Source organism: Ovis canadensis, chromosome 4 (genome assembly GCF_042477335.2).
Source record: "Ovis canadensis isolate MfBH-ARS-UI-01 breed Bighorn chromosome 4, ARS-UI_OviCan_v2, whole genome shotgun sequence".
NCBI lineage: Eukaryota > Metazoa > Chordata > Mammalia > Artiodactyla > Bovidae > Ovis > Ovis canadensis.
Window position 1 is genome coordinate 23593137 of NC_091248.1, and position 8493 is coordinate 23601629.

The 8493-nt window shown below is 39.1% G+C and overlaps 1 pseudogene; it reads right to left on the minus strand.

Moving 5' to 3' along the window:
- Nucleotides 1-748: 748 nt before the first annotated feature.
- Nucleotides 749-2487, minus strand: LOC138439079 (tigger transposable element-derived protein 1-like; annotated as a pseudogene).
- Between the last annotated feature and the right edge of the window lie 6006 nt (nt 2488-8493).

Genomic DNA, 8493 nt, shown 5'->3' on the forward strand with positions numbered 1-8493 from the left:
TTCATTGAAGTCATGGATGTATATTTTCCCTACTGAACAACAAGCCTTTAAAAAAATAAAACACCCAGTCTTTTATTCCCTAACACAGTACCTTAAACCTAGCTCTGTGTGTGTGTGTGTGTGTGTGTGTGTGTGTGTGTGTGTAATATTTGAGGATGAATGAATGACTGAAAAATAAATAAATGAATATCAAAAACTCTATGACCTCTTGATAAATGCCCTCAGAAAAATACCTTCTACATAGCACAGTGACTTTGTGGTTCAAGTTCTACCCCAGCTGCCTGCTTCAGAGATGGAGAATTCAGAAATATTGATCCCACAGTAACTTTCATGTCCTAGACCTAGTCCTTTTAAGCTGGTAAGATGAAAGTCAATTTCTCTAGCATCTAGTGCCATCCACTAGATGGCACTTGAATTAGCCAAGGCTCTAGTTTGGGAAGGGGCTCTGTTCAGAAAGTCTTTTGGTAAATATGTAAGATGAAACCTGAAAACATTCGTTTTAAAAAATAGATAAAAGACCCCCAGAAAACTTAAATTGTAACTAAATTTATAACATGCCTTACAGTAGCAGTTACAGATCACCGCAATAAAGCGAGTCACACAGAATTTGTTTCCCAGTGTATATGAAAGTTATGCTGTAGTCTATTAAGGGTGTAATAGTATCATGTCTAAAAGAATAATGTACACACCTTAATTTAAAACAATTTGTTGCTTAAAAATGCCAACTATCATGTGGAACTTCAGTGAGTCATGTCTTCTTCCTGGTAGAGGGGTCTTGCCTGGCTGTAGATGGCTACTAACTGATCAGGGTGGTGGTTGCGAAAGGTTGGGCTGACTCTGGAAATTTCTTAAAATAAGATCCTCCCTTTCATGAACGATTTTCCTCTGTAGCATGTGATGCTGTTTGACAGCACTTTACCCACAACAGGACTTCTTTCAAAATTGGAGTCAATTTGCTTCAGCCCTGCTGACACTTTATCAACTAAATTTATGTAATATTTCAAAACTTTTCTTGTTATTTCAACAGCTTTCACAGTATCATCACCAGTAGATTCCATTTCAAGAAGCCACCTGCTTTACACATTCATAAGAAGCAACTTCTCATCCATTAAAGTTTTATTATGAGATTACAGCAATTCAGTCCTATCTTCAGGCTTCACTTTAAATCCTAGTTCTCTATTTCCACCACATCTGCAGTTTCTTCCTCCACCAACGTCTTAAACCCGCCCCGCCCCCTCCACCAAAAGTCATCCATGAGGGTTGGATTCAACTTCTTGCAAACAACTGTTAATGCTGAAATTTTACCTCTTCCCTTGAATCACAAAGCTTCTTAATGACATTTAGAATAGTGAATCATTTCCAGAAGCTTTTTTATTTACTTTGCCCAGATCCATTAGAGGAATCACTCTCTATGGCAGCTATAACCTTATAAGATTTGTTTATTAATGTGTTTATTAATATAAACACTCTGTTGAAATTACTCCTTGACCCATGGGCTGCAGAATGGATGTTGTGTTAGCAGGCAAGAAAACAACATTAATCTCCTGTGCATCTCCATCAGAGCTCATGGGAGACCAGGTGCATTGTCAACGAGCAGTGATATTTTGAAAGGAATCTTATTTCCTAAGCATTTTGTCTCAACAGTGGGCTTAAAATATTCAGTGAATCATGTTGTAAACAGATGCACTGTCAACTAAACTTCACTGTTGCATTTACGAGAGCACAGGCAACTCTATTACGAGAGTAGATAGAGCATAATCCTAAAGAGCCATAGGATCTTTGGAATGAGAAATGAACTTCAACTTCAAGTCATTACCTGCATGATCCCCTAAACAAGAGAGTCAGCCTATCCTTTGACGCTCTGGTGCCAGACATTGACTTCTCTCCAGCTATGTAAGTCCTAGAACGCATCTTCTTCCAATAGAAGGCTGTTCCATCTACACTGAATATCTGTTGTTTAGTGCAGTCACCTTCATTAATTATCTCAGCTGGATCTTCTGGATAACTTGCTGCAGCTTCTGCATCAGCTCTTGCTGCTTCACTTTGTATTTTTATGTTATGGAGGTGGCTTTTTTCCTTAAATCTTATGAACCAACACTTGCTAACCTCTAACTTTTTTTTCTGAAGCTTCCTCATCTCTTTCAGCCTTCATAGAATTGAGAGTTAGGCTCTTGCTCTGGATTAGGCTTTGGCTTAAGGGAATGTTGTGCCTGGTTTGATCTGCTATCCAGAACATTAAAACTTTCTCCATATCAACAATAAGGCTGTTTTACTTTCTTATCCTTTGTGTGTTCACTGGAGTAGCAAATCTAATTGCTTTCAAGAACATTTCCTTCACATTAACAGCTTGGCTGTTTGACACAAGAGATCTAGCTTTTAGTCTATCTCAGTTTTCCACATGCCTTCCTCACTAAACTTAATCATTTCTAGCTTTTAACTTAAAGTAAGAGACATGTGACTCCTTTCACTTGAACACTTAGAAGCCATTGTAATATTATTAATTGGCTTAATTTCAATATTGTTGTGGCTCAGGGAATAGGGAGGCTCAGGGAGAGAGAAAGAGAAAAGGAATCAGCTCGTCGATAGAGAAGTAAAAACACACAACATTTATCAATTAAGTTAACCGCCTAATATGGGCATGGTTCACGGCACCCAAGAACGACTACAATAGAACATCAAAGATCACTAATCACAGATCACTATAACAAATACAATAATGGCGAAAAACTTTGAAATACTAAAATCTCACCAAAACAAGACATGGAGACATGAAGTGAACAAATGCCGTTGGGAAAACAACACTGATAGACTTGCTCAATGCAGGGTTACCACAAACCTTCATTTTGTTAATAAACAAAATGACTTCCAAGTGCAATAAAGTGAAGAGCAACAGAACGATGTATGCCTGTATTTGACAACTCTCACTACAGGAGAGGAAGAAAGCACACAAGTGATAATGCCAAGCCTTTGGGTGCCCAAAGGACTGCAGCAAGAATAACCTACATTTCAGAAAAAGACCCCGATGCTGGGAAAGATTGAAGGCAGGAAGAGAAGATGACAGAAGATGAGATGGTTGGATGACATCACTGATTCAACGGTCATGAACTTGGGCAAACTCAGAGATGGTGAGGGACAGGGAGGCCTGGCACACTGCAGTCCATGGGGTCACAAAGAGTCGGACATGACTGAGTGACTGAACAACTCAACAACAGGAAACCCAGACTCAAACTCCCCTTGGAAGTCTCCCCTCAGGAGCAGAGACTGCTGAGATGGAATGGAGCCTCCTAGGACTACAGACAGAGAAGGTAATGGCATCCTACTCTAGTACTCTTGCCTGGAAAATCCCATGGACGGAGGAGCCTGGTAGGCTGCAGTCCGTGGGGTCGCTAGGAGTCGGACACAACTGAGCGACTTCACTTTCACTTTTCATTTTCATGCACTGGAGAAGGAAATGGCAACCCACTCCAGTGTTCTTGCCTGGAGAATCCCAGGGACAGCGGAGGCTGGTGGGCTGCCGTCAATGGGGTTGCACAGAGTCGGACACGACTGAAGCGACTTAGCAGCAGCAGCAGCAGCAAGACTACAGATGAGCCTTGGGTTGAGGCAGGCAAGACTACAGAAACAAAATAGAACAGAATAGAAAACAGTACAGAAAATGCCAGAGTGCACCGTATATAGTAAAATATTGTATCCTTAACAACAGGTATGAAATTTTCACATTGGTATATATGTGCTGGTATCACATCATGTAAAATACATTTCTTATTCAAGTGCCATCAAACACAAAGGTAGCTGCCCTCAGTGACTGTAAGAGATAAATATAAATTGGAAATGTTAGTATCTATAGTATGTGAGTATATCTATCTAAGCATCTCCTGCTCCCTAGTATATGCATGATATGCATGATCTAGAATAGTCTGGCTGTATTCTTTTCTTTCCTGATAAAGTATCAGACCACAGTTCTCAGATGCTTTGCAGCTTTTGCAGCTCTGTAGGATTGTGTGACTAGTTCTCACCAGTGGAATGTAGGGAAGGAGATGACGTGCGTCACCTCCAGTGAGATAATTAAGAGCATGGGCAGAGACTTCCCTGATGATCCAGTAGCTAAGACTCTGCACTCCCAAGGCAGGGGGCCTGGGTTTAACCCCTGGTCAGGGAACTAGATACCACATCCTGCAACTAAAGATACTGAGTGCCACAACTAAAATCTGGTGCAGTCAAATTAATTTAATTACAAAAAAAAAAGAGCCTGGGGAACTTCTCCACACACTCTCCCCACTTGGTTAGAAGGCTGAAAGACCTTAGAGGATATCAGAACAATCCACCAAAAAAGGCTTGGACTCCTGCATGATGCAAAGCTCCAGTCTATCCCTGACAAACTGCATTGGCTGCGACATGCATGGAAAACACTTTTTTGTGTTGAGCCACATTTTGGGTTGTTTAAGTAACCTGACTACCATGATTCTATTTTTATTTATACAGAAAGCAAATAACTTAGAAGCGCAAATATACTCAAGTCAGTATAAACTGCCACAAAACGCACTCTGTAAGAGTACACTGGCCTTGCAGTACCTGCTTCAGGAATGTTTTCTATTATATTAGCATACTGGTGGTATTTACATTTACCAATGGCTTTGCAATTGAGGTTCTTTTTGTATATGCTAATTCTCATATGAATCATAATAGGAAAATAGTGATTGTTTGTATATTGTCATTTATAAGCAAAAAGTTTGGAACTGTTAATTCCAGAATAGTGAGGAATAAATACCCTTCCACATAATCTTATGTAAGAATGCAGTCTTATATGCATTTAGCCTCACCTGTCTTTCTTGACTGGAGAAGGGAATGGCAACCCACTCCAATGTTCCCGCCTGGGAAATCCCATGGACACAGAAGCCTGGTGGGCTACAGTCCATGGGGTCGCAAAGAGTTGGACACCCTGAGCAAACTAACACACACACACACACATATCTTTCTTGGCAGTGGGATTAACTCTCTAAAAGATTTTATAAAAGTAACTCAAAAGAGTGCAGTTAACTCATGATGCTGCCCACCTTCAACCTCTATTACCTCCAGGAGAAAAGCCAAATATCACAGTGTGTCATGCCCTTCACATCCTGGCTCATCTCCCTGGACACAGTCACTGCGGCCCTGTCCTCCCACACTGAAACAGTGCTGAGTAACCTGCAGTTTGCACAGTCAGCTGAAAACCAGATGTAAAGGGCAGATTTCTGAACACTAGTCTTAAGAGTCGTCTTTAGCAGATTTGGGTTAAGACCCTGGGCTCTGAATTTTAATAAATATCCCAGGTGATTCCAATGCAGGTGAATTATAAATCGCCTGTTGAGAAATACTATTTCAAACAAATGATAAAAGTCATTAACACTAAGATGTTTCACAAAATTTTAGTAATAATGCTACAAAATGCATTTTAGTACCTTTAAAGATATAAAAGTTACTTCATATTAAGTTATAAAAATAACTAGAGAGTATATTTCTAAAATGGCTACTGAAATCTAAAATAACTAAACAGCTAAGTCATCTTTCACTTTAATTATGAAAAGTATTAACTATTCTAACTTCAACTGAAATTTTTAAAAATTTTGAACCCATATATATATAAATATATTGGATCAACTTTTATATTATTTAGGCTGATTTGAAAAAAATAGACAGTAGAAATACAAATAGGTCATATTACTACCTGAATCATCAGGAATAAATAATCACAGTTTAAATTCAATAGGAAAAACAACTGCCTCCAACTGCCAGTAGATACTGTAATCCCACAGTGAGAGCCAAAACAAAAATTCATTTTTCAACATTATATTGTAGTTGGAAGAACAGTTCCACATGAACTCACCATGTGCTGTGCTGTGCTTAGTCACTCAGTCGTGTCCAACTCTTTGCGATCCCATAGAATGTAGCCCTCCAGGCTCCTCTGTCCATGGGCTTCTCCAGGCAAGAATACTGGAGTGGGCTGCCATGCCCTTCTCCAGGGGATCTTCCCAACCCAGGAGTCGAACAGGGGTCTCCTGCATTGCAGGCAGAAATTTTACCAGCTGAACTACCAGGGAAGCCCAAACTCACCATGCTCCACTACAATTTCCTGACCATTAGTTTAGTTCCCAGAAGTATTAATTGACTATTTTTAGCAAAATTAGCAAAAGACCTAAATTTTCATTCCCTACTTCACTTCAATCCTCTGTGTTTTAGCAAATCACTTCTATTTCCTTTTTACATTCCTCATCTATAGTATAGGACTAACATTTGCCAATAACCTTAAGAGTGAGAAAAAAAAAATCATATATTGAGGTTCTAGGAAATAAATCACCGAAAATGTAATTATCCTGAAAGTTTTCCCTGTTGCAGTATTGGTAAAGCACATATTTCAAACATAAATGTTGAAAAAGATCGTTCTCATGATTAACATTAATAAATATTTATTGAGGTGCCCATTGGGTATTTGGCAACGTACTAGTCAGTGATCTAGTGATTTGATCAGACGTCAAATCTGAAATAGATTCACACTGCAAAGAAACATATATTCTAAATTAGAGTTTCAGGAATTGGAGACTGACTGGGTTCTCCTCTGGGAAAAAAATAATTCTAATACATGAAAAGCTGACTGGGTGCATAAAAGCTGAACACAAATCTCAATGGCTGAGCTAAACCACTTTCTCAGCTGCCAATCCTACAAACATCATTTTCAGATTTCTTCTATAAAGAGGTACAACCACAATCCCCAGGAGACCTGAAGGAGCACGTCCTCTGAGGTCTAGGACTTCCTTCTCCAAAGTCTATGAACCACGTCAGCTCTTCTCCACAGCCCTCTAAGCAGGGTGGCCCAAAGGAATCTCCGTTTTAATAAAACCAAAAGCCTTCCCACAGAGCATCCTTATTTAGAATTCCAGACGTGGCTTCTTAGATTAGGGATTCTTTTTAACCAATTTGTAGAGCTTTACTCGAGACAGGAAACAACACGTTGCAGAGTAATTAAGCCAAAAACTCTGTGTCAAAGGTTCAAAAGCCCATTCTACTTTGACTCATCCTAGGACCTATGAAGGTGACTTCACTTCTCTGGAACTCTTTTTTCCCATCTAGAAAATGGAAAGATGAATGCTAACCTGCTTTGATCGCAGGATTGTTACATGAGAGAAAAATGCATTTGTAAAGGTCTTTGGAAAATACAAAGAACTATAGAAAGGTTAGATAATATAGGTTTTGTCTAAGCAAGACTGGAATGGCTACTTCTCTTCATTTTTACCCTCTGTTGAACTCACCTTTCTTTTCAGGCTACAAAAGAAGGAATCTTGTATTTCCCTCCTAAGGAAGTTTTTTTTTTTTTTTAACAGTTTTTAAATGCCTTTTCTATTCATGTTTTGAGTTCTCCGGGAATAGGCTTTTTTCCTCCAGCATTATATATCCAACCAAGATAATGAGGAATTCAGAAGAACCACCTGCTTATGAAAACATTCATAGCCTGGCCTGATGCCCAACAAAGATGAGTCCAATCCATAAGCAACTAGAGAAACCTTCCTCTTTCTACACAAACAGCTGGGTCTATCACCTTGTAGCACAGGCTTAAGGCCCAACAACACTTTATCACATTCTCATGGAAGAGGAATACCTCTCCCAAGGGATCTGAATTTTGAATAGGCTGAATTTCTCACCAACTTAGGAACTTCTCCATTTCTGGCTTATTTTCTAAAAATAATTCATTTACTTCTATTTTACAGTTTACAAAAAGCCCTGGTGGCTCAGATAGTAAAGCATCTGCCTGCAATACAGAAGACACAGATTCGATCCCTGGCTGGGGAAGATCCCCTGGAAAAGAGACTGTCAACCCAGTATTCTTGCCTGGAAAGTTTCATGGACAGAAGAGCCTCATGGGCCACAGTCCATGTGGTCACAAACAGTTGGACACAACTGAGTGACTAACATTTTCACACTTTCACTTTTCTGTATATTTTAGCACATATACAACCAAAGTATATGGTAGAGGAGTACTACTTTAATGAATTCACACATATGTGTGAAATGATCTGTCTACCCAAGTAATCAATGGATAGCCTCAGGACCAAGTAACAAAAGAGATACATGTTCTACCTTACCCCCAAATTTTAAAGCCATTGTATTTTGTGTTTCTGATGGCAAAGAAAAGAGAAACAATCAAGATATTTTTAATGTCTTACTTCACCCATCTTGAAACAAGCTAAATCATGAAATAGAAAAATAAGACATAATTTTGAGTTCTAAAAAGAGATATCCCCTTGAACCCTTCCATAAATACTAAACAAATGATTGACAGCAATTATTTTTCACATGGGAGCACCTTTTTTAAAAAGCAAAACAAAAAACAAAAGAAAAGGACACTACATGTATGGCCACACATTACAGTTAGACAGAATCTTAGAATTCTTAGTTTTCACATTATTTAATTGAACCTCACAACAACCTGTGGTGTAAGCAGACAAGCTGTTAGTATCCCCG